Genomic DNA, 24490 nt, shown 5'->3' with positions numbered 1-24490 from the left:
ATGCTAATTTAGTCAACTAAGGTCAATTTAGGTCAATTTATTCAACTAAGGTCAATTTAAGCCCGCTCGTTTTGATTTAGGTCATTCTAGCTCAAGATTAGGAGACATGTTAATTAGCGCAACACTAGGAGAAAACGCACAACTCACCAAAAGTAAATACGTGCTTTATTTTCCGATTCTGAGAACTTCTGAAAAGACACAAATCACCGAAAGCTTCTGAAAATTTCTGACTCGGGGATCTGCACAGAAAGTTAGAAAACTTTGGTCAGGAACAAAAGTAAGATGTGGAAGTACAGTAAGAATTAAAGAAAGCTAGAAAAGTATAATCATGAACACAATGGAAGTATAAAATAAGAATTAAAGATGTGGAAGTACAAACTACACCTTCCTAAATGCTAGAAAAGATACATTTAATCTGATATTCAGTTAGCTAGAATTACCTATTCCCAGAAGCCAACTCATCTTATTCATTTACGGTTTATAACCCAAATTCCTTCCCTATGATCTGTACGCATATGATTAGTATTATTTGCATCTTCCTCCTCCGGTAACGGTTGAACAGCCGTTGGTAACAGGGGTGTTTCATCGTACTTGTCATACTCATCTTCATCCACAACATCATCAATACCCAGAATATTTCTCTTGCCTTGGGCAACTGCACGCCATATAGGATCAACATTGTCTACCACATAGAAAATTTGCTTAGCTTGTGATGCTAGAATGAATGGCTCGTCACTATCACTTAATCGATCAAAGTTAACCAATGTTAAACCAGGAAAAATTTCATCTTGTTTCACCCCATTATGGTTGTTGGCCCACTTGCTACGGAATACAGGGATCGTAAATTTGTTGTAATCAAGCTCCCATATTTCTTCGATAACACCATAATATGATTGTGTCGCATCAACCGGTCTTCTATCCTTGGCGCTTGCATAGACCCTAGATGCTGCAACATGCTTCACTCCACTATTCTGCACCACACTCTTTTCATCTTGTCTTCTAGTGTAGAATGTGAACCCATTGATATCATACCCTTCATAAGACAGAACACATAGTCGAGGACCTCGAGCTAACCACTGGACCATTTCAGAAACATCTAGATTTTTTTTCATTTCCTCGGCTACTTCCTTCTTAAACCAATCAACAAATGTGCGATTATGTTCTTGCATCAACGCTCTTTCCTTCAACTTAGGATTCTTTTGTTGCAATTCTAGCAAATGCTTATCTATGTAAGGATTGACCTCGGTAAGATGCTGCAACACACAAAGATGTGCCTTATTCTTCCTTTCAGATGGAGGCGAGATCACATTTTTACCAATTACCCCATGCCCTTCAAGCCTCCCTGCATGACGAGATTTTGGAAGACCTATTTGCTCAAGCCTTGTTAAGAATTCAGCTACATATTGAGATATCTCTTCCTCAAGGACTCCCCGAATGATACTACCCTCCGGCCTTGCCCGATTCTTTGTTTTGTCCTTTAAATGCCCAAAAAATCTCTCAAAAGGATACATCCATCTTAAGAACACCGGACCACATAACTTGATTTCTCGAACTAAATGGACAATTAAGTGCACCATAATATCAAAGAAAGATGGTGGAAAGTACATTTCAAATCGACACAAAGTTTCAACAATATCATTGTGCAAAGAATCTAATTTCTCCGGATCAATCACTTTAGCACATATAGAATTGAAAAACACACAAAGTTTTGTTATAACATGTCTCACGTGTTTCGGCAATATCCCACGAAGTGCAATTGGCAAAAACACATTAATCATTACATGGCAATCATGAGACTTCATACCAACCAACCTAAGGTCCGAGAGAGATACTAGGCGCTTTACATTCGACGAATATCCCGAGGGAACCTTAATTCCATGTAAGCACTCACAAAACTGCTTCTTCTCCTTTCTTGACATTGTGTAACACGCTGGAGGCAGATAAGTCTTAGTACCACCCGCACAAGATTTTTCAACAGGCCACAAATCTGGTCGAATATTCCTCTTTTTCATATCTTTCCGCACATTCTCATTGTCCTTAGTCTTTCCAGGCATGTTTAGCAAAGTCCCAATGATAGCATCGCACACATTTTTCTCAATGTGCATTACATCGAGACAATGCCTAACCGACAAATCTCTCTAGTAGGGAAGATCCCATAATGGAGATACTTTCTTCCACAAAACACCCTTTTTAGACTTGGACTTGTAGCACTTGCCGTATTTGGTTTCAACATTTTTTATTCGTTCATAAACCTGTGATCCTGTCAAAGGCGTACGAGCTACTCTTTCCTCGGTGAACCCATTGAATTTTTTCTTCTTCTTACGATAAGGGTGATATCGACTGAGGTGCTTCTTGAAATCTGGGTAAACATTTTTCTTGAAATTATGCAACCATGTGGGCTTCATGTCCTCTTCACATATAGGGCATGCTTGTTCTCCTTTGGTTTTGTATCCAGACAAGTTTCCATATGCCGGAAAATCATTTATGGTACAAAAAACCATAGCTCGCAATGTAAAGCTTGAATTGGTGTGTGCATCGAACATTGAAACACCTTCATTCCACAATAATTTCAAATCATCTATGAGTGGAGCCAGGTACACATCTATGTCATTTCCAGGTTGCTTAGGCCCCGAGATGAGGAGTGATAACATGATATGCTTCCGCTTCATACACAGCCATGGAGGAAGATTATAAATTGCTAGAAGAACCGGCCATGTGCTATGTTGACTGCTTAGAGTTCCATATGGATTCACACCATCTGCACATAAAGCAAGCCTTAGATTTCTAACCTCCTTACCAAATTCAGGATATTTCTTATCAATATTTCTCCATTGAACAGAATCTGCAGGATGTCGAAGGAGTCCATCTTTCTTCCTCACTTCCGCATGCCACCTTAAGTTTTTTGCTTGTTTCTTCAATGAAAACATACGCTCAAACCTAGGTATGATTGGAAGATACCACAAAGACTTAGCAGGCGGGCCCCTCTTAGCTGAATTTGCCCCTTTGCGTTTGTAACGAGATGCGCCGCATGTTGGACACTCATCCAAATGTTTATGCTCTTTTCTGTAAAGCATACAATCATTTGGGCAAGCATCTATCTTGTCGACCTCTAAGCCTAAGGGACACATCAATTTCCTGGCATAATAGGTAGAGGTGGGGATATCATTCCCTTCCGGCAAAAATTCACCTACCCACTCCAATAAGGTGTCAAAGTGTTCATCTCTCCAACCACCTTTACATTTGAGGTTGTAAAGTATTGACACACATTCCAACTTGCTGAATTTTGTACAACCGGGATACAATGGAGTTTCAGCAGCCTTTGATACTTGTTCAAACATCTGAGGTCGTTCGTCCAAGTGATCTTTCAGCCCATCCATCATCTCATTTATTTCATCATCTTCTTCCTCATCATCATCCGTCTCATTATTCTCATAAATATCATCATCACTCTCATTACTCTGAACATCAAATTCATGGACATTAGAACTTGGACGATCAGGTATTGTTGTTAGGTTATGATACATATGACAATTCATAAATCATGCGGAAAAACCATTTAGCCAGGAATACATATTATTTACACATAATCATATAGCATAATTTAGATGCATACTCTTTGTTGCGTGCCTTCCCTAGCTGCGCCCGAACCGAACAAGAACAAGTCTTTAGGACTCCAAGTGTCGTCCCTCCGTAGATAGTCCACAGCACGTCCGGATCCGCCTTAAGATTGACCAACTAGAATCGCCCTTAAGGTACTAGAATTTTCGGCACTCTTAGGTAAGAAATATGACTGAATTTTTCTCTCAAAACTCACTTTGAATACTTGAATTATCTCTAAAAATATGTGACCCTAGGCACGTATTTATAGAGTTATGGAAAGGGAATTGGAATCCTAGTAGGATACGAATTAATTAAACTTAGAATCCTACAAGAACTCTAATTAATTAATTTATCCTTTTAGGAATAGGAATTTAATCATATACTAATTCTAATAGTTTTAGGAATCGTGCATGAACACAAACTCACACACACACGGCAGCCACGATGGGCCGCCCATGCGTGTGCGTGCGAGCAGCAGCCCACGCAGCGAGGCCATGACCTTGGCGCGCGCTGGGCCTGCCTTGCGGTGGGCCTGGGCGCTGCCTTGGCTGGGCGCGCGTTTGGCTTGCTGGGCGATGGCCCGACTTCGTGCTGGGCCTTCGTCCGGCAGGCCTCGTCCGATGCTAATTCGTACGATACGATTCCGATTAAATTCCCGGTTCCGGAATTCATTTCCGATACGAACAATATTTAATATTTCCGATTCCGGAATTAATTTCCGTTTCGAACAAATATTTAATATTTCCGTTTCAGGAATTATTTTCCGATTCCGATAATATTTCCGATTCTGACAATATTTCCGTTTCCGGCAATATTTCCGATTCTGGTAATATTTCCATTTCCGATAATATTTTCCGATACGTACCATGTTTCCGTTTCCGGCAACATCTACGACTTGGATAATATTTATATTTCCGATACGATCCATATTTCCGTTTCCGGCAATATCATCGTTTCCGGAGTATTCATTTCTTGCCTGTGACGATCTCAGCTCCCACTGAAACCAAGATCCGTCGATTCCGAATATCCATAGATGGAGTATCTAATGCCATTAAATACTTGATCCGTTTACGTACTATTTGTGTGACCCTACGGGTTCAGTCAAGAGTAAGCTGTGGATTAATATCATTAATTCCACTTGAACTGAAGCGGCCTCTAGCTAGGCATTCAGCTCACTTGATCTCACCGAATTATTAACTTGTTAATTAATACTAAACCACATTTATTAGACTTAACATAGAATGCATACTTGGACCAAGGGCATTATTTCCTTCAGTCTCCCACTTGTCCTTAGGGACAAGTGTGCATTTCCTAATTCCTTTGTCGCTCGATGCTTGCTCTTGAACATAAGGTAAGAGTTGTCATCCTTATTATGTCCAGAGGTGTTCCTCGGTTTCAGAGTTCAACTGATCAAATAAACAGATAATCATAGCCTATGATTCATCCGAGCACGGCCATGCATTTCACAGTTTCTAGCTCTCCGAGTGGCCTTGTACAACTTTTAAGCATCTCATCCCGATTTATGGGAGGACAATCCCAATCTTGCGATCTTGAGATTAGACTTCGTTTGATAGGTGATTACCTGAGCGTTGCCTTTATAGCCTCCTTTTACGGTGCGACGGTTGGTCAACGTCAAAGCAACCAGTTCTCAAACAAGTAATCTCAAATCACTCAGGTATTGAGGATTTAGTGTCTAATAATTTTAATGAAATTTACTTATGACAGATTTTCATCTCTTACAGTAAAGTTTCATAGGTCTTGTCCGATACTAGTCTTCCCAAAGTAAGTATCTATGCAAATGATTATGACATTGCCATGTCCACATAGTTCAAGAAACAGAACTACTAGTCATCTTGCATTCTAATCGTCTAACGTTTTCTATGCGTCCAATTTTATAGAAAACTCCGACTAGGGACCATTTTCAACCTTTGACATTCAAGTTCACTTGATAGACATTTCTTAGTCACAGGACTGGTCCTGACAGTCTATCTTGAATATATCGTCAAATTGAAGGGACTCATCATTTAATAAACCACAAATTAAATGGAAAAATGAATTCTTTTCATTTATTGTGAATGATTAACCAATAATGTTTTACAAAGATTTAAACTCTAAAACTTTAAAACATTAAACAGAGACATCAAAGCCATTCTCCAATATGCTTGATTCCCATAGCTGCAGTGTGCGAGTTGTGCTTCGCCTGCGGCAGAGGTTTAGTCAATGGATCTGATATGTTGTCATCAGTTCCAATTTTGCTTATCTCGACTTCTTTTCTTTCAACGAACTCTCGTAGAAGGTGAAATCTACGAAGTACATGCTTGACTCTCTGGTGGTGTCTAGGCTCCTTTGCCTGTGCAATAGCTCCGTTATTGTCACAATACAGGGCTATTGGTCCTTTAATGGAGGGGACTACACCAAGTTCACCTATGAACTTCCTTAGCCATATAGCTTCCTTTGCTGCTTCATGTGCAGCAATGTACTCCGCTTCAGTTGTAGAATCCGCAATGGTGCTTTGCTTAGCACTTTTCCAGCTTACTGCTCCTCCGTTGAGGCAGAAGACAAACCCAGACTGTGATCTGAAATCATCTTTGTCGGTTTGGAAACTTGCGTCCGTATAGCCTTTAACAATTAATTCATCATCTCCACCATAGACCAGGAAGTCATCTTTGTGCCTTTTCAGGTACTTCAGAATGTTCTTGGCAGCAGTCCAATGCGCCTCTCCTGGGTCTGACTGGTATCTGCTCGTAGCACTGAGTGCGTACGCAACATCCGGGCGTGTACATATCATAGCATACATTATTGAACCAATCAATGATGCATATGGAATCCCATTCATTCGTCTACGCTCATCAAGTGTTTTTGGGCACTGAGTCTTGCTTAGAGTCATTCCATGAGACATGGGTAGGTAGCCTCGCTTGGAGTCCGCCATTTTGAACCTATCAAGCACCTTATTGATATAAGTGCTTTGACTAAGTCCAATCATCCTTTTAGATCTATCTCTGTAAATCTTGATGCCCAATATGTACTGTGCTTCTCCTAGATCCTTCATCGAAAAACATTTCCCAAGCCAAATCTTGACAGAGTTCAACGTAGGAATGTCATTTCCAATAAGTAATATGTCATCGTCATATAATACTAGGAAAGCAATTTTGCTCCCACTGACCTTCTTGTATACACAAGATTCATCTGCGTTCTTGATGAAACCAAAGTCACTGACTGCTTCATCAAAACGTATATTCCAGCTCCTGGATGCCTGCTTCAATCCGTAGATTGATTTCTTTAGCTTGCATACCTTTTTAGCATTCTTTGGATCCTCAAAACCTTCAGGCTGTGTCATAAACACAGTTTCTGTTAAAACGCCGTTTAAGAAAGCAGTTTTGACACCCATCTGCCATATTTCGTAATCGTAATATGCAGCGAATGCTAACATTATCCGAATAGATTTTAGCATTGCAACTGGTGAAAAGGTTTCATCGTAATCCACGCCGTGGACTTGCCTGTAACCTTTTGCAACCAATCTAGCTTTGAAAACTTCAAGTTTCCCATCCTTGTCCTTTTTCAGTTTGAAAACCCATTTGCTTCCAATGGCTTGGTAGCCATCTGGCAAATCGACCAAATCCCATACTTGGTTTTCAGACATGGAGTCTAATTCAGATTGCATGGCTTCTTGCCATTGCTTGGAGCTAGGGCTCGTCATAGCTTGTTTGTAAGTCGCAGGTTCATCACTTTCAAGTAATAGAACGTCATAGCTCTCGTTCGTCAAAATACCTAAGTACCTTTCCGGTTGAGATCTATATCTTTGCGATCTACGCGGGGTAACATTTCTAGATTGACCATGATTCTCACCAGATTCTTCTAAAGATCTCTGAGTTTCATCTTGAATGTCATCTTGAGCATTCTCTAGAGTTTGTTGTTCGACTCGAATTTCTTCGAGGTCTACTTTTCTCCCACTTGTCATTTTGGAAATGTGATCTTTCTCCAAAAAGACACCATCTCGAGCAACAAACACTTTGTTCTCAGATGTATTGTAGAAGTAATACCCCTTTGTTTCCTTTGGATAGCCCACAAGGATACATTTGTCAGATTTTGGATGAAGTTTGTCTGAAATTAATCGTTTGACGTATACTTCACATCCCCAAATCTTAAGAAAAGACACATTTGGAGGCTTTCCAAACCATAATTCGTATGGAGTCTTTTCGACAGCTTTAGACGGAGCTCTATTTATAGTGAGTGCAGCTGTATTTAGTGCATGTCCCCAAAATTCTAATGGAAGTTCGGCCTGACCCATCATTGACCTGACCATGTCTAGTAAGGTTCTGTTCCTCCGTTCCGATACACCGTTCCATTGTGGTGTTCCAGGAGGAGTCAATTCTGATAGAATTCCACATTCTTTCAGATGGTCATCAAATTCATAGCTCAGATATTCACCGCCTCTATCAGACCGCAGTGCCTTAATCTTCTTGCCTAATTGATTCTCTACTTCACTCTGAAATTCCTTGAATTTGTCAAAGGATTCAGACTTATGCTTCATTAGGTAGACATAACCATACCTACTGAAGTCATCAGTGAAAGTGATAAAGTAGCTGAAACCACCTCTAGCATTTGTACTCATTGGTCCACATACATCTGTATGGATTAAACCCAATAGTTCATTTGCTCTTTCTCCAACTTTAGAGAAAGGTTGCTTTGTCATTTTGCCAAGTAAACATGATTCGCATTTACCATAATCCTCTAAGTCAAATGGTTCTAGAATTCCTTCCTTTTGAAGTCTTTCTAAGCGTTTCAAGTTTATATGGCCTAATCGACAATGCCACAGATAGGTGAGATCTGAATCATCCTTTTTGGCCTTTTTGGTATTTATGTTATATACTTGTTTGTCGTGATCTAATAAATAAAGTCCATTGACTAATCTAGCAGATCCATAAAACATCTCTTTAAAATAAAACGAACAACTATTGTCTTTTATTGAAAAGGTAAATCCCTTAGCATCTAAGCAAGAAACTGAAATGATGTTTTTAGTAAGACTTGGAACATGGAAACAATCTTCCAGTTCCAAAACTAGCCCGGAGGGCAACGACAAATAGTAAGTTCCTACAGCTAATGCAGCAATCCGTGCTCCATTTCCCACTCGTAGGTCGACTTCACCCTTGCTTAACTTTCTACTTCTTCTTAGTCCCTGTGGATTGGAACATAAGTGTGAGCCACAACCTGTATCTAATACCCAAGAAGTTGAATTAGCAAGTATACAGTCTATAACGAAAATACCTGAAGATGGAACGACTGTTCCGTTCTTCTGATCTTCCTTTAGCTTCAAGCAATCTCTCTTCCAATGCCCCTTCTTCTTGCAGTAGAAGCATTCGGATTCAGAAGTGGCTTGACTGACCTTCCTCTTTACAGATTTGGCGCCAGTTTGCTTAGTTGGGCTGGCCTTGTTGCCACCTTTCTTAGCATTCCTCTTCTTTCCAGATTTCTTGAACTTGCCCCCACGCACCATAAGCACATCCTGCTTATCACTTTTGAGCGTCTTTTCAGCGGTCTTCAGCATACCGTGAAGCTCAGTGAGCGTTTTGTCCAGACTATTCATACTGTAGTTCAGTTTGAACTGATCATACCCGCTATGAAGAGAATGGAGGATGGTGTCTATAGCCATTTCCTGAGAAAATTGCTGATCCAGCCGACTCATATTCTCAATGAGTCCAATCATTTTGAGAACATGTGGACTTATGGGCTCGCCTTTCTTAAGCTTGGTCTCAAGAATTTGCCTATGAGTCTCGAATCTTTCGACTCGAGCCAGATCTTGGAACATGTTCTTCAACTCACTGATGATTGTGAAAGCATCTGAGTTGATGAACGTTTTCTGCAGATCCGCACTCATGGTGGCGAGCATTAGACATTTCACATCCTTGTTGGCATCAATCCAACGATTGAGGGCTGCCTGAGTGACCCCGTCGCCTGCAGCTTCGGGCATCGCCTCATCTAGGACATACTCCTTTTCTTCCTGCATAAGAACTATTTGCAAGTTCCTTTGCCAGTCAAGGAAGTTTTTCCCGTTCAACTTCTCCTTTTCGAGAATTGATCGAATGTTGAATGAATTGTTGTTTGCCATATTAAAAACTACAATTGAAAAGAATAAACAGATAAATAACCATTCACAGTTTCTCTTAATAAACTTAAATTCTAGCATACATGCATAATTCAATGTTTATTAAGCATTTTATTCAAGTTATGTGTTCCGGCAGGTGTGAATAAAATGATTCCAAGATCCTAAAATCATTGAAGAACTAAGCACAGTTTGTCGACTTAATCCTAGAACATCTTAGGTAAGCAAAAGCCTTTTGCTAATAGTCTAGAAACTATTCTTGGTTGATAGGTACGTCTAAGAACTTATTAGGTAAACCTATCGATTTTGCCACGACATAAAAGGACTCCTTACTTATATCGTTGAGTTTCACCAAAACTAACATGTACTCACAATTATTTGTGTACCTTGCCCCTTTAGGACCAATAAGTAACACCTCGCTGAGCGAAAACTATTACTAGATTGATGTAAAGGATATCCAAGCAAGTGTATATTTTGGCATGGCACCTTATAACTCAATTTTTAAGTTTGGAACTTAAGGCTCTTACTATGTTGGTTAGATTTTAAGTGAACTAAAATCCTTAATCATGCAACATAATCAAGCTTTTGATCTCATGCATTTTAAGACATATTTAAAAGCAATAAATAACTTAAAACATGCATAAGATAAATGTGATCTAGTATGGCCCGACTTCATCTTGAAGCTTTGACTTCAAAGTCCGTCTTGAAAATCTCCGTGGGAGGCACCATTTTCTTCAAATAGGATAAGCTATAACTAATTACAACTATTTGATGGTACGCAGACCATATTTGAATTAAAAAACAACTTTGGTACTTTAGACCAATTACATTCAAATTAATGGTACGCAGACCATATTTTCTATCCTATTTGGGCCATACTAGTCACTTCATAACCTGCAAAACAGTACATATACAATATATACCATTCACCCATTCATTATCATGAATGGCCCACATAGCTGGTTAGTAAAACACATTATGCATCACGTAAACATTTGCAGCAATTAATCAAGGGCACCAATAATCTACCAATTATTCAGTCCTTATTAATTCTAATCAAGTTGTTTTAACCTTAAGGATTTGTAGACCTAATCAAGAGTTTATGACTAAAAGGGCTCCCACTTAAACCAATAAATTCATATGCTTTACTAATTTTAAACATAAAAATGTATTTCTAGTCTAACCGGAAACATACAAATTTAATTAAAATTTAAAGCTCATATAAATTTATAATTGAATCCAAAAGTTTAATTTAATTTCAGTCGTATTTAAATTAATTCATGATTTTAATTTTAGTAAAATAATTAGAATAAATAAAATTTATTATAATTACAATATCCAAAATCAAAATCCAAGAAAATAATTTAAATTATTAATTTTAAAATTAATTAAAATTACGTAAACTGAAAAATTTCAAATTAAACATTCAAAACGATCTAATCGCAACGCAAACACCCTACGCATCGCACGCCCATGGGCCGCACGCACACAGCCATCGCTGGCCATGTGCGCGCAGCCCATGCGCTCGTCGCATAGCTGCTGCATCTCCATCGCAAGCCATCGCACGCTGTGGTGCTTGCTGTGCGCGCGCCAGCGCTCGACGCACGCGAGCCATCGCTCGCTGTGCGCGCTCGCCATCGCACGCTGCGCGCGCTCCATCGCTCGCTGTGCGCGCGAGCCATCGCTCGCTGTGCGCGCGAGCCATCGCTCGCTGTGCGCGCGAGCCATCGCTCGCTGTGCGCGCGAGCCATCGCTCGCTGTGCGCGAGCAATTGCGCGCGTTCAACGCTGGGCGCAACGCTCGTGGCACGCGAGCTTGCGCTCGCTGCGCGCGAGGCTGCGCGCGCTTGCGCGAGGCAGTGCACGTTGTGGCGCAGCTCGCTTGCTGCCCACACGCGACTGCCATGGCTTGCCTTTCGCCCATGCCCATACGTCCATAGCTCGTGGCCCACGACACAAGGCAGGGCTGCTGCCTTGTGCTCGTGCACCATGCCTTGCTCATTGCATTCGTGCCGCACGGGCGACGAGCTCCCTTGCTCGTCGTCGCATGCCCGCACTATACAACACCCCTTAAGGGTAACACGAAGCGTCCATTGCTTTGTGCATGCAAGTTATATGAACGAATCGCATAAAAAATTTAAAATTTATATTTAAAATTAATGACAAATTAATAAATAATATTAATTTCATAATTTTAGGGCGAAAAATCGAAAATTTATTATTCAATTGATTTCCGATTATTATTGATTCAAGCCTAGGTCATAAAAATTTAAAATTTATCATAAATTTACAATTTTTATGGTGGTTTTTAATCATAGGTTTCTAATTAAATTATAATTAATTATGAAAATCAAATTAATTCTAAATTATTCTAATTTTCAACAAATTAATCATAATTACAAATTAGATTGCATAATTAACAAGGCTAGGTATTCAAACTTGTTAAACATATACAGTAGGTCAATCAAAAATTCAAGATTTATCAACAAGAATCGCAAATATTTAATTTAACATCTTAAATTTACGAAATTTTGCATTCGAAAAACTAAAACCTTCGAAAAGTCATAGGTAGGCTTCGAATTTGAGAATTCTGGGTTCGGCAGAAAAATACTATTTTTGTCAAAATTTTAGAATGCCTTTTACATGCGGAATTGACACCAAAATCACTTGATTTGGATGAGTAACGAAGAAACTGCCGAAAAACTGCGTACGTATAATTAAATAAACGCAATTTGCAATTAATTAACAATTACGAAAATTAATCACCCCTTTTAATTCTTGCAAATTTGTAATATTTAACCATGTTCATGCAATTTAGATTATGAAAATAATAAGGGGCTCGTGATACCACTGTTAGGTTATGATACATATGACAATTCATAAATCATGCGGAAAAACCATTTAGCCAGGAATACATATTATTTACACATAATCATATAGCATAATTTAGATGCATACTCTTTGTTGCGTGCCTTCCCTAGCTGCGCCTGAACCGAACAAGAACAAGTCTTTAGGACTCCAAGTGTCGTCCCTCCGTAGATAGTCCACAGCACGTCCGGATCCGCCTTAAGATTGACCAACTAGAATCGCCCTTAAGGTACTAGAATTTTCGGCACTCTTAGGTAAGAAATATGACTGAATTTTTCTCTCAAAACTCAATTTGAATACTTGAATTATCTCTAAAAATATGTGACCCTAGGCACGTATTTATAGAGTTATGGAAAGGGAATTGGAATCCTAGTAGGATACGAATTAATTAAACTTAGAATCCTACAAGAACTCTAATTAATTAATTTATCCTTTTAGGAATAGGAATTTAATCATATACTAATTCTAATAGTTTTAGGAATCGTGCATGAACACAAACTCAAACACACACGGCAGCCACGATGGGCCGCCCATGCGTGTGCGTGCGAGCAGCAGCCCACGCAGCGAGGCCATGGCCTTGGCGCGCGCTGGGCCTGCCTTGCGGTGGGCCTGGGCGCTGCCTTGGCTGGGCGCGCGTTTGGCTTGCTGGGCGATGGCCCGACTTCGTGCTGGGCCTTCGTCCGGCAGGCCTCGTCCGATGCTAATTCGTACGATACGATTCCGATTAAATTCCCGGTTCCGGAATTCATTTCCGATACGAACAATATTTAATATTTCCGATTCCGGAATTAATTTCCGTTTCGAACAAATATTTAATATTTCCGCTTCCGAAATTATTTTCCGATTCCGATAATATTTCCAATTCTGACAATATTTCCGTTTCCGGCAATATTTCCGATTCTGTTAATATTTCCATTTCCGATAATATTTTCCGATACGTACCATGTTTCCGTTTCCGGCAACATCTACGACTTGAATAATTTTTATATTTCCGATACGATCCATATTTCCGTTTCCGGTAATATCATCGTTTCCGGAGTATTCATTTCTTGCCTGTGACGATCTCAGCTCCCACTGAAACCAAGATCCGTCGATTCCGAATATCCATAGATGGAGTATCTAATGCCATTAAATACTTGATCCATTTACGTACTATTTGTGTGACCCTACGGGTTCAGTCAAGAGTAAGCTGTGGATTAATATTATTAATTCCACTTGAACTGAAGCGGCCTCTAGCTAGGCATTCAGCTCACTTGATCTCACTGAATTATTAACTTGTTAATTAATACTGAACCGCATTTATTAGACTTAACATAGAATGCATACTTGGACCAAGGGCATTATTTCCTTCAATTGTTTCACCATGCCAAAACCAAACATGGTAATCTTGCTTAAACCCACGGCGAAATAAATGATCCTCAATTTCATCAATGTCACCTAACCGCTTGATATTGTTACAATCACGGCAGGGACAATAGATTTTTTTGGCTTTTGTACTCCGTTGGTGTGCTAAAGCACATCTAATGAACTCTGCGACCCCACTCAAGTATTCTGCCGTAGTATGGTCACCATACATCCAACGACGACTCATTACTAATAACAACAACAAAAGGTTCCACACATAAACACATATATTAAGAAGTTACAAAATCATTAAGAAGTTCCGCAAATCTTTGGTTACATCATTTAAGTTTATCAATGCTTCACTGAAGTGATATTAGAAGTCCAAAAACAGTCCTATTAAGTAAAACGGAATGGATACTTAAGCATAGAATACTAATGTACACGTTTTATTATTACACTTACTATACTTATCCAAATTTTATTTATCGTAAAAATGATATGCACTTACTGTACTATTGATTTCAACTTTCAAAAGAGGAAAAGAGAAATTTTATGAAGATAATTAGATATATCAATACCTTATGCAATTGTTGAAATTCGAACAAGCACGATGATAGATTATGCTGGCAGTACGATCATCGCCCCTCTCTTCAACCATATGCGTATCTACCCATCTTCACAATTAACTGCAAATTAAAGAAATAATTGAAAAACAGCCAAAAAAATCAAAATAAAAACGAAAATCAAAACGAAAATCAAAAACGAAAATCAAAACAAAAATCAAAACGAAAATCAAAAACGAAAATCAAAAACAATAATCAAAACGAAAATCAAAAACTAAAATTGAACCCTAATCTGAAAACGAAAATAAAAAACGAAAATAAAAATTGAACACACCATACCGAAACCACCGGAACCACGACGCCGAGCAACCACCGGAACCACGACGCGACGGGGAGATGCTGAACCCCCGGCCGACCAAGAATATATCTTTCAGTGACAGGCCGCGCGAGAATTGAACGGGATGGGGGAGATGAGGCGAGAACACCACACACCGGCGAAGACAGCGACGCAGGGCTGAGCAACGCTTGGGTTCGACGGCGACGCAGGGCTGAGTTCGACGGCGACGCAGGGCTGAGTTCGACGGCTTGCTTGGATATTTGTTTAAGGGAAAAGGCTTGGAGCTAGCAGAGAAGGAACAACGTACGTTTCTTGCAATAACGTACGTTTCTTGGATATTTGGATGAGGAGCGCGGTTTGTTGCAACAAAGTAAAAATTTTAATTTGAAACGCGGACTTGTTGCAGCGGGCAATAATATGTACGCTGCAATAACGTCGGGTTGTTGCTGCGGGCTTTTATTTTGTACGCTGCAACAAACGCATTTGTTGCGAACAACTAAAATGTACGCTGCGATAACCCTTTAAAGGGTTTGACCCGCGTTGACCGACTGGTTGTTGAAGCGTATTTATACATGTACGCTGCAACAAGGGGGCTGCAACAGGGGTTTTTTCTACTAGTGATTTGCGCTTCGACTTCCCATGTAGCTTCAGATGTCAAGTGATTGGCTCACAAGACTTTAACCATTGGAATTACTTTGCTTCTAAGTCGTTTCTCTCTTCGTTCTAGAATTTCAATTGGTTTCTCCTCGTAAGTCAAATCGTTTCGCAATAGCAAGGGTTCGTGCGTAATCACAATGCTAGGATCAGGAACATATTTTCTTAACATCGACACGTGGAACACATTATGCACCTTCTCCAAGTCGGTTGGTAAAGCTAGTCGATATGCTACTGCACCTACTCTTTCTAGTATCTCATATGGCCCGATGTATCTTGGGCTCAACTTTCCTGTTTGACCAAATCTCATTATTCCTTTCGTTGGCGAAATTTTCAAGAACACGTGATCTCCGACCTCAAACTCTAGTGGTCTTCTTCGTTGGTCTGCATAACTCTTTTGCCTACTTTGCGCTGCTATCATTCTTGATTGGATTAAACGAATCTTGTCAGTAGTTTCTTGAATCAATTCTGGTCCTATAACACGTGCCTCATCGATATCACTCCAACATAATGGTGTTCGACATTTCCTTCCATAAAGTGCTTCGTAAGGTGCCATACAAATGGTGGCCTGATAACTGTTGTTGTACGAAAATTCAACCATAGGTAGAAACTTTTCCCAAGTTCCTTGAAAATCTAAAACACATGCTCTCAACATATCCTCAACAATTTTATTAGTGCGTTCTGTTTGTCCATCAGTCGTTGGATGAAATGCAGTACTGAAGTTAAGTTTCGTCCCAAGAGCTTTCTGCAATTCTTTCCAATAGGTTGATTGATACCTCGTATCACGATCAGAAACAATCGAACTAGGCACTCCATGCAATCGCACAATAGTGTTCACATATAGCTCAGCAAGTTGATCTGAACTCGAATTGCTCTTCATTGCTAAGAAATGCGCTGACTTCGTTAATTGATCAACAATAACCCAAATAGCATTCATTCCCTTGGTTGATCTTGGTAAACCTATGATAAAATCCATTGAAACTGAATCCCATTTCCATTCTGGCACATCCAGAGGTTGCAACAAACCTGCTGGTCTTTGATGCTCGATCTTGATTCTCTGACACGTCAAACATTTAGCCACATATTCTGCCACTTCTTGCTTCATGTTGCTCCACCAATACCTTTGTCTTAAATCCTTATACATCTTATCTCCTCCAGGGTGAATCGAGTATGGTGAACTATGAGCTTCTTCTAAAACTCTCTTTTTCAACTTCTCATCATTTGGCACACATAATCTTCCCTGAAACCTCAAGGTGCCATCTTCTTGAATGACAAAACCAGGTGACTTCCCATTTTCCACTTCACTCCTTATTCTTTCTAATTGTAAGTCCTTACATTGTGCTTCCTTAATTTCATCAATCAAAGTTGGCTTCATTACCAACACATTCAAACAAGGATTTCCTTTCATGATAAACTCAATTTCCATCTTTTGTAGATCATATTGGTTGGCTCGAGAAAAAGTTAGGATTGAATTTAGGTGAGACTTCTGACTTAATGCATCTGCAACAACGTTAACCTTTCCGGGATGATATTGAATATCAAGGTCATAATCTTTAAGAAGTTCTAACCACATACGTTGTCTCATATTGAGTTCTTTCTGGGTGAAAATGTACTTAAGACTCTTATGGTCAGTGAAAATTTGACACGAAACTCCATACAAATAATGTCTCCAAATTTTGAGAGCGAAAACAACAGCTGCAAGTTCGAGGTCATGGGTAGGGTAGTTTTGTTCATGAACTTTGAGTTGACGTGAAGCATAAGCTATAACTTTTCCATTTTTCATTAAGACACATCCTAACCCATTCTTAGAAGCATCACTATAAATCACAAATCCGTCAGTTCCAGATGGAAGGGTAAGAATAGGGGCAGTGGTGAGACGTTTCTTAAGTTCTTGAAATGCACATTCACAATCATCATTCCACACAAATTTGGTATTCTTTCTAACTAATCGGGTTATGGGTAAGGCAACCTTAGAAAAGTCTTGAACGAATCTTCGATAATATCCAGCTAAACCCATAAAACTCCGTACTTTAGGTACATTAGTTGGTCTAGGCCATTCCACAATTGCTTTTATTTTCTCAGGATCAACAGATACACCTTTCTCAGAGATAATATTGTTAGGTTATGATACATATGACAATTCATAAATCATGCAGAAAAACCATAAAGCCAGGAAAGCATATTATATTCACATAATCATTTAGCATAGTATTGATGCATACATGTTGTAGCGTGCCTTCCCTAGCTGCGCCCGAACCGAACAAGAACAAGTCTTTAGGACTCCAAATGTCGTCCCTCCGTAGATAGTCCACAGTACGTCCGGATCCGCCTCAAGTTAGACCAACTAGAATCGCCCTTAAGGTTGCTAGGATTTTCGGCTAGTGTTTGCAAGTGTATGGCTAATTTTATTTCAAAAACTTACCCTTTGAATACTTCAATCATTTCTGCAAATAATGACCCTAGGCCCTTATTTATAGAGGTATGGAAAAGGAACTGGAATCCTATTAGGATACTAATTAGTTAAACTAGAATCCTAGTAGGACTCTAATTAATTAATATTATCCTTTTAGGATTAGGAATTTAATCATCAAACAAATCCTATACAATTTAGGTTTCGTATGTGAACACAAACTCTACACGAGCATGACCCACGAGCGTGCAGGCCATGCCCGCGCACAGCCCACACAGTCGCTCGGCCCACGCGAGCCGCAAGCCCACGCGAGCAGCAGCACAGCTCGCAGCCCATTGCTGCGCGCGCTGTGCGCGCTGCCACGGCCTGCTGGGCCTGGCCTTGCGCTGGGCCTGGCGTGCCCTTGGCTGTTTGTGTGGCGCGCTTGGCTTGCTGGGCGATGGCCTGGCTTCGTGCTGGGCCTTCGTCCGGCAGGCCTCGTCCGATGCTTATTCGTACGATACGCTTCCGATTAAATTCCCGGTTCCGGAATTCATTTCCGATACGAACAATATTTAATATTTCCGATTCCGGAATTAATTTCCGTTTCGAACAAATATTTAATATTTCCGTTTCCGGAACTATTTTCCGATTCCGATAATATTTCCGATTCTGACAATATTTCCGTTTCCGGCAATATTTCCGATTCCGGCAATATTTCCATTTCCGATAATATTTTCCGATACGTACCATGTTTCCGTTTCCGGCAACATCTACGACTTGGATAATATTTATATTTCCGATACGATCCATATTTCCGTTTCCGGCAATATCATCGTTTCCGGAGTATTCATTTCTTGCTTGTGACGATCTCAGCTCCCACTGAAAACAAGATCCGTCGATTCCGAATATCCATAGATAGAGTATTTAATGCCATGAAATACTTGATCCGTTTACGTACTATTTGTGTGACCCTACGGGTTCAGTCAAGAGCAAGCTGTGGATTAATATCATTAATTCCACTTGAACTGAAGCGGCCTCTAGCTAGGCATTCAGCTCACTTGATCTCACTGAATTATTAACTTGTTAATTAATACTGAACCGCACTTATTAGACTTAACATAGAATGCATACTTGGACCAAGGGCATTATTTCCTTCAGTCTCCCACTTGTCCTTAGGGACAAGTGTGCATTTCCTAATTCCTTTGTCACTCGATGCTTGCTCTTGAACATAAGGTAAGAGTTGTCATCCTTATTATGTCCAGAGGTGTTCCTCGGTTTCAGAGTTCAACTGATCAAATAAACAGATAATCATGTTAGGTTATGATACATATGATATTACATAAATCATGCGGAAACAACCATTAACCCAGGATTACATATTATTTACACATAATCATATAGCATAATTTAGATGCATACTCTTTGTTGCGTGCCCTCCCTAGCTGCGCCCGAACCGAGCCAGAACAAGTCTTTAGGACTCCAAGTGTCGTCCCTCCGTAGATAGTCCACAGCACGTCCGGATCCGCCTTAAGATTGACCAACTAGAATCGCCCTTAAGGTACTAGAATTTTCGGCACTTTTGAGCAAGATGTGTGATTGAATTTTTCTCTCAAAAACTCACTTTGAATACTTTTTAAACTCGTTATAAATTGTGAACCCAGGCCACATATTTATAGGGGTATGGAAAGGGAATTGGAATCCTATTCAGATACAAATTAATTAAACCTAGAATCCTACAAGAACTCTAATTAATTAATTTATCAAATTGAATTAGGAATTTAATCATTAACCGAACTCTGCACATTTTAGGAATCGTGCATGAACACAAACACTTACGCACACACACACGGCAGCCACGATGGGCCGCCCATGCGCGTGCGTGCGAGCAGCAGCCCACGCAGCGAGGCCTACGCGAGCTACAAGCCCACGTAGCTCCTGCGCGCGCTGCGCGCGCTGTGCGCGCTGCCACGGCCTGCTGGGCCTGGCCTTGCGCTGGGCCTGGCGTGGCCTTGGCTGTTCGTGTGGCGCGCTTGGCTTGCTGGGCGATGGCCTGGCTTCGTGCTGGGCCCTCGTCCGGCAGGCCTCGTCCGATGCTTATTCGTACGATACGCTTCCGATTAAATTTCCGATTCCGGAATTCATTTCCGATACGAACAATATTTAATATTTCCGATTCCGGAATTAATTTCCGTTTCGAACAAATATTTAATATTTCCGTTTCCGGAATTATTTTCCGATTCCGATAATATTTCCGATTCTGACAATATTTCCGTTTCCGGCAATATTTCCGATTCTGGCAATATTTCCATTTCCGATAATATTTTCCGATACGTACCATGTTTCCGTTTCCGGCAACATCTACGACTTGGATAATATTTATATTTCCGATACGATCCATATTTTCGTTTCCGGTAATATCATCGTTTCCGGAGTATTCATTTCTTGCCTGTGACGATCTCAGCTCCCACTGAAACCAAGATCCGTCGATTCCGAATATTCATAGATGGAGTATTTAATGCCATTAAATACTTGATCCGTTTACGTACTATTTGTGTGACCCTACGGGTTCAGTCAAGAGTAAGCTGTGGATTAATATCATTAATTCCACTTGAACTGAAGCGGCCTCTAGCTAGGCATTCAGCTCACTTGATCTCACTGAATTATTAACTTGTTAATTAATACTGAACCGCATTTATTAGACTTAACATAGAAGGCATACTTGGACCAAGGGCATTATTTCCTTCAGTCTCCCACTTGTCCTTAGGGACAAGTGTGCATTTCCTAATTCCTTTGTCGCTCGATGCTTGCTCTTGAACATAAGGTAAGAGTTGTCATCCTTATTATGTCCAGAGGTGTTCCTCGGTTTCAGAGTTCAACTGATCAAATAAACAGATAATCATAGCCTATGATTCATCCGAGCACGGCCATGCATTTCACAGTTTCTAGCTCTCCGAGTGGCCTTGTACAACTTTTAAGCATCTCATCCCGATTTATGGGAGGACAATCCCAATCTTGCGATCTTGAGATTAGACTTCGTTTGATAGGTGATTACCTGAGCGATGCCTTTATAGCCTCCTTTTACGGTGCGACGGTTGGTCAACGTCAAAGCAACCAGTTCTCAAACAAGTAATCTCAAATCACTCAGGTATTGAGGATTTAGTGTCTAATAATTTAATGAAATTTACTTATGACAGATTTTCATCTCTTACAGTAAAGTTTCATAGGTCTTGTCCGATACTAGTCTTCCCAAAGTAAGTATCTATGCAAATGATTATGACATTGCCATGTCCACATAGTTCAAGAAACAGAACTACTAGTCATCTTGCATTCTAATCGTCTAACGTTTTCTATGCGTCCAATTTTATAGAAAACTCCGATTAGGGACCATTTTCAACCTTTGACATTCAAGTTCACTTGATAGACATTTCTTAGTCACAGGACTGGTCCTGACAGTCTATCTTGAATATATCGTCAAATTTGAAGGGACTCATCATTTAATACTAAACCAAGATTAAATGGAATATGAAAATACATTTCATATATGATAAATGTTTAACCCCATTGTTTTATAACCATGGGCCTCTAACCCATCTTTAAAACATTTCATGGAATTCAAAGCTATGCTTGATTTCCAGTGCTACAACGTGAGTGTTGCTTCTCACTTGTTGCATAAGTTTAGTTATCATGCTTTGCCAATCTTAATATCCTTTTCATCGAATGTTCTTCGAGATATGATGATAAGATCTTTTCGAGTTTGTTTATTATGTGATCTAGTCTTTCTTACTTCGATGGTGGTTTTACTCATTTTGCAATGAAGGACCATCAAGTTAGCAGACGTTTTTCTTGCTTCAAGAGTGGTTCTACGCATTTTTTAATGAAGAACCATCAAGCCAGCAGATAGGTGATCTACCCAAGTTCAGTGAAGAACTCTTTAACATAAACAACCCTGTTTTATTGCTTTTTAGGAAATAAGTACTTTTACTTCAACTGTTTAGGTTGCTAGTGATGCTTTGTTTGGATTTACCTATCCAAGCAGTTCATAGATATGTGGAAGACTCTCCAACTATATCTTAGAACATAGAAATTATTATTTTAATTTCCCACGCAACAACTCATGGTCTCCAATCCATGTTGCCATTTTAAAACACGATGCTCTATAGCTCGTCCTTATCAATGGTTAACTCCAAAGGGTCGTGCTTGATCCTTTGCCAGTGTTTATGCGTGTAGCATCAATATTTAGCATATCTTTATTTCCTTGAATCAAGAACTATTCCTATGTACCTTTTCAAGTACCATAAGTATTCTTGATCTCAATCTAGTTGATCTTTACTTAGATCAATAGAGATTGGTATATGTTCGTCATGGCTAAAGTCATACGATACGTTTTTGGCGATCCTCATATTATATCATACATGATAAATTCTTTTGCAGAATGATTCCCAATTGAATTCTATTCATGTAACTTTAGCTCATTCAATTTCAGCAGATACTGAATCCAGCTAAATTCTTTGACATATAATATAGGTTTAAGAATCTCATTTAGACTCTTTGATGTTTAACTTAGTAAATGCTTATACATAGTTCAAACATCCTTTACTTAGATTTATTCACATGGGTCGAATATCTCCAATGGAGACTTTCGTGTTTGATTTAGTAAATGCCATTACTTAATCCAAAACAATATTATAAGATCTTTGTAAATAGATCTTAGTACCCAGTATGTACTAAGTTTCGCCTTGGTCCATCATTGATGAATAATTTCAAATCTAAGTCATTAGCATTTGAATGTTATTTCACAATAGAGAGATATGTGTGTGATACACATAGGACCAATTAAGTTTTAAGTACTCCCACTAAACTTCTTATATATCTATAAGAATCATGTATATTTTATGAAACTAAAATGCTTATTAGCTTCACTTAAAATACAGTTCCAATTCCCAATTGCTTGCTTAAATCTGTACTTAGGTTTTATAAGCTAGCTTTCCTTTTCAAGCATTTATTTGGATCCACAAATCCTATGACATACCATGTACATAGTTTATTCCAACATTTTATTGAGGAATTGTTTTGTCATCCAATTGCCATATGTACCAATATGCAATCATTGCTTGATTTATAGACTTGAGCATTACGATTTTGCATGAGGTTTCAACACAATCCATACCATGAATTTGCTTGTAACCTTTAGCAACTAATCTAGCTTTGTGTGTGAACACAATTCCATGTTTGATGGTTTTTATCCTTAAAACAAACTTGCAACCAATAGGTGTGAAACTATTCTTGCAAATCAACAAAATTTCAATTTTGTCATCAAAACATTGAGTATGTTTTATGGCCTCTAACCATTTAAAACATTTGAGTCTATATATGGCCTCTAACCATTTTAGGGAATCTGGGTTTCGTCATAGCTTTCTTACAAGTCACAAACTCATTAATCTACATGATAATAGTTTGACTGCAAGTTGTAGGTTTCTTCACTATCTAATAGAAGAATTGCATAGTTTCAGTGACCTGAACTCCATGTTTCTTCACTATCTAATAGAAGAATCTCATAGTTTCAGTGACTTGAACTCTATGCCTACAAGGGTATAGAACATCAAACAACAGAATGTCAATAGCCACTTAAAAGTCCTTTGAATATTCTGTTCTCTTTGAAGCACTTGTAAAGTCTTCTAAGAGATGTCTATTCTTTAAAGCCACTTCTAAAGTCCTTAAAGAATACGTGTTCGGATTTTCTAAAGAACTGCGAAAAGCCTCCTGAATGTCCGTTTATGTTTGTTGTTCGCCTCGAAGACTTTCGAGGTCTATTTTCTCCCACTTGTCATTTTGGAAACGAATCTCCAAAAGGACATCATTTCGAGCAAACAAACATTATGTTCTCAAAATTCGTGGTAGAAACAATACCCTCGTGTCTCATTTGAATAAATCACAATGAAACATATATCTAGACTTGGGCCTTAGTTTGTTGAATAACAAACACTAAGCTCCCACTGAGTTTAGCAACTCTTTAGATATAATTGAAAAGATATCCTGAAATTACTTTTCAATATCTTTGACGAATTTGGTTTAGTTTAGTGGTAGTTGAGCATTTTGTTTTAGAAATTATAGGAAAAGTCTTTATGATTCATCATTGATCGAATCAAGCACTAATTGACTTCGATTATTCTAACTACGATATGCCATATCTTATGGACCTAGATTGTGAAATTACAACACACAATCATTGATGATCATATTTGGTCTAAAGTAATCATTAACATGATCTATCCTAGATCTTTATGATTTCTTGCCAAGTGGATTTTATACTTCTGAATCTTGGAACTACCCAAACAGATTCAACTTATATCACATTTGAGTCAATAAACCTATATCCATAAAGTCATAAAAGCTTTCTTTAGCTTTGAACTCTATCGTCTAGGCGTTCTAACAATAGTTCATATTCTTTGTTACTTTCAACAAGTAAGACTAGCTTGTCTTAAGTTGATCTAGAAATCAACCAACTTTCAAAAAGTCCATCAAAATAGAGCTTATGAATGTTAACTTGTTGATATGGTCTAAGCAACAATGCCAAAGATTAGTGGAACTCAAATCAAGGGGTTGATTTGAACCTAGTAAAGTTCTTTAAAGAGT

The 24490-nt window shown here is 39.2% G+C and overlaps 1 pseudogene; it reads right to left on the bottom strand.

Moving 5' to 3' along the window:
- Window positions 1-203: 203 nt before the first annotated feature.
- Window positions 204-24490, bottom strand: part of LOC130469685 (plasma membrane ATPase-like) — a 50165-nt pseudogene continuing 25878 nt past the window's right edge.

This window comes from Spinacia oleracea, chromosome 3, assembly GCF_020520425.1.
Source record: "Spinacia oleracea cultivar Varoflay chromosome 3, BTI_SOV_V1, whole genome shotgun sequence".
In the NCBI taxonomy this organism is placed as follows: domain Eukaryota; kingdom Viridiplantae; phylum Streptophyta; class Magnoliopsida; order Caryophyllales; family Amaranthaceae; genus Spinacia; species Spinacia oleracea.
This window is presented reverse-complemented; position numbering and strand designations above follow the sequence as displayed.